At 41.8% G+C, this 3,150-nt stretch overlaps 1 non-coding gene across 1 annotated transcript; it reads left to right on the top strand.

Annotated features, from left to right (window-relative positions):
- The first annotated feature begins 3,023 nt into the window (after positions 1-3,023).
- Positions 3,024-3,127, top strand: LOC127748196 (small nucleolar RNA R71). The gene has a single exon (XR_008010138.1). It is a non-coding gene; the product is annotated as a small nucleolar RNA R71 (small nucleolar RNA).
- The last annotated feature ends 23 nt before the right edge of the window (positions 3,128-3,150 follow it).

Here is a 3,150-nt window from a genome sequence, read left to right as displayed (position 1 = left end):
TGAGTTAAAAACATTTTTCATTTAAGAGAGGTGAAGGATTTATGGAATTTATTCATAACTTTAAGACATAGTTACTAAATACTAATGATCATGTAATAAAGACACAAAACATAGATAAACGTGAAGCATAAAAATCGAAAAACAGAGAATTACGAACAAGGAAGTTAAGGAATGAGTCCACCTTAGTGAGGGTGGCGTCTTTTTGAGGGACCAATGGTGCTTTTTGAGCTCCTTTATGTCTCTTCCTTGCCTCTTTTGCTTGATCCCTAGTGATTTTGGTGCTCTTATCCTTATTTGCTCCCAATAGTTGTGTGGAGGAAAATGTATCCCCTGAGGTATCTCAGGGATTTCTTGATGAGGGAATTCCTCATGCTCTCTTGATGTGCAGTCAAATGCTCTTCTACTGAGTTATGGACCCTATGAGATGAATCTCTCCATCTCCCATAACTCAGAGGTAGAATTTGTCTTCCCTTTTCTTCTTCTTTTTTTTTGATATTTCTCTGGCCTTAGGTGCCACAATGGTTATGGAAAAACAAAAAGCTATGCTTTTACCATACCAAACTTAAAATATTGCTCGCCCTTGAGCAAAAGAAAAAAGAATAGAAGAAGAAGAAGATATGGAGGAGATGGAGGGATGTGAGTATTCGGCTATATGGGTGGGATTTGGTGGGAAAGAGATTTTGAATTTTGAAGGTAGGTGGGGTGTATAGGGAAGAGTGGATGGATGTGAATGGTGAGTGGAAAACAGAAGGGATGACCGTGAATGGAGAGGGTGAGGGTGAGGTAGGTGGGGATCCTGTGGGGTCCACAGATCCTGAGGTGTCAAGGATTTACATCCCTGCACCAATTAGGCATGTAAAATGCCTTTCCATGCAATTTTGGCGTTTAAACACCGAAGTGATGCATGTTCTGGGCATTCAACGCCCATGTGCAGCATGTTTCTGGCATTGAACGCCAGTTTCATGCTTGTTTTTGGCGTTCAGCGCCATCTCTCCTCAGGGTGCATTCCTGGCGTTTGAACGCCGGGATGTTGCTTGTTTCTGGCGTTCAGCGCCAGATCCATGCTCTGTTCTAGCGTTGAACGCCAGCCAGATGCTCCTTACTGGCGTTTAAACGCCAGTAAATCCTTCCTCCAGGGTGTGATTTTTCGTCTGCTATTTTTTGATCCTGTTTTTAATTTTAATATTTTTTTTGTGACTCCACATGATCATGACCCTAATAAAACATAAAAGAACAATGAAAATAAAATAAAATTAGATAAATAAAAATTGGGTTGCCTCCCAATAAGCGCTTCTTTAATGTCACTAGCTTGATAGTGGGCTCTCATGGAGCCTCACAGAAGTTCAGAGCATGATGAAGGCCTCCCAACACTAAACTTAGAGTTTGAATGTGGGGTCTTCTCAACACCAAACTTAGAGTTTGGTTGTGGCCCCCCAACACCAAACTTAGAGTTTGATTGTGGGGGCTCTGTTTGACTCTGTACTAAGAGAAGCTTACTGTGCCTCTTTTCCATGTTTACAGAAGAACACCCTTGGGTCTTAAACACAAGGTAGTCCCTATTCAATTAAAGGACTAGCTCTCCTCTGTCAACATCAATCACAGCTCCTGCTGTGGCTAGGAAAGGTCTTCCAAGGATGATGCATTCATCATCCTCCTTCCTAGTGTCTAAGATTATGAAATCAGCAGGGATGTAAAGGCCTTCAACCTTCATTACCACGTCCTCTACCAATCCATAAGCTTGTCTTACTGACTTGTCTGCCATTTGTAATGAGAATATGGCAGGCTGTACCTCAATGATCCCTAGTTTCTCCATTACAGAGAGTGGCATAAGATTTATGCTTGACCCCAGGTCACATAGAGCCTTGTTAAAGGTCATGGTGCCTATGGTACAGGGTATTAAGAATTTGCCAGGATCTTGTCTCTTTTGAGGTAATGTTTGCTGAACCCATGTATCTAGTTCACTAATGAGCAAGGGAGGTTCACCTTCCCAAGTCNNNNATTTGGCATTCAGCTTCATGATGGCTCCTAGATATTGAGCAACTTGCTCTCTAGTTACATTTTCATCCTCTTCAGAGGAAGAATAGTCTTCAGAGCTCATGAATGGCAGAAGGAGGTTTAATGAAATCTCTATGGTCTCTATATGAGCCTCAGATTCCTTTAGGTCCTAAATAGGGGACTCCTTCTTGCTCAGAGGACGTCCCAGGAGGTCTTCCTCACTAGGATTTTCGTCCTTTCCTCCCTTTCTGCATTCGGCCATATTGACTATATCAATGACCTTGCACTCTCCCTTTGGATTCTCTTCTGTATTGCTTGGGAGAGTACTAAGAGGAGTTTCAGTTACTTCCTTACTCAGTTGGCCCACTTGTGCCTCCAAATTTCTGATGGAGGACCTTGTTTCACTCATGAAACTTAAAGTGGCCTTAGACAGATCAGAGACTATATTTGCTAAATTAGAGGAGCTCTGCTCAGAATTCTCTATCTGTTGCTGAGAAGATGATGGAAAAGGCTTGCTATTGCTAAACCTGTTTCTTCCACCATTATTAAAGCCTTGTTGAGGCTTTTGTTGATCCTTCCATGAGAAATTTGGATGATTTCTCCATGATGAATTATAGGTGTTTCCATAAGGTTCACCCATGTAATTTACCTCTGCCATTGTAGGGTTCTCAGGATCATAAGCTTCTTCTTCAGGAGATGCCTTTTTAGTACTGTTGGATGCATTTGACCATCCATTCAGACTTTGAGAAATCATGTTGACTTGCTGAGTCAACACTTTGTTCTGAGCCAATGTGGCATTCAGAGCATCAATTTCAAGAACTCCCTTCCTCTGAGGCGTCCCATTATTCACGGAATTCCTCTCAGAAGTGTACATGAATTGGTTATTTGCAACCATGTCAATAAGTTCCTGAGCTTTTGCAGGCATTTTCTTTAGGTGAATGGATCCACCTGCAGAGTGGTCCAATGACATCTTGGAAAACTCAGATAGACCATAATAGAATATATCTAATATGGTCCACTCTGAAAACATGTCAGAAGGGCACTTTTTGTTCATCTGCTTATATCTTTCCCAAGCTTCATAGAGGGATTCACCATCTTTTTGCTTAAAGGTCTGAACATCCACTCTAAGCTTGCTCAGCTTTTGAGGAGGAAAGA

The sequence above is a fragment of the Arachis duranensis genome, chromosome 5 (assembly GCF_000817695.3).
Source record: "Arachis duranensis cultivar V14167 chromosome 5, aradu.V14167.gnm2.J7QH, whole genome shotgun sequence".
Taxonomy (NCBI): domain Eukaryota; kingdom Viridiplantae; phylum Streptophyta; class Magnoliopsida; order Fabales; family Fabaceae; genus Arachis; species Arachis duranensis.
This window is presented reverse-complemented; position numbering and strand designations above follow the sequence as displayed.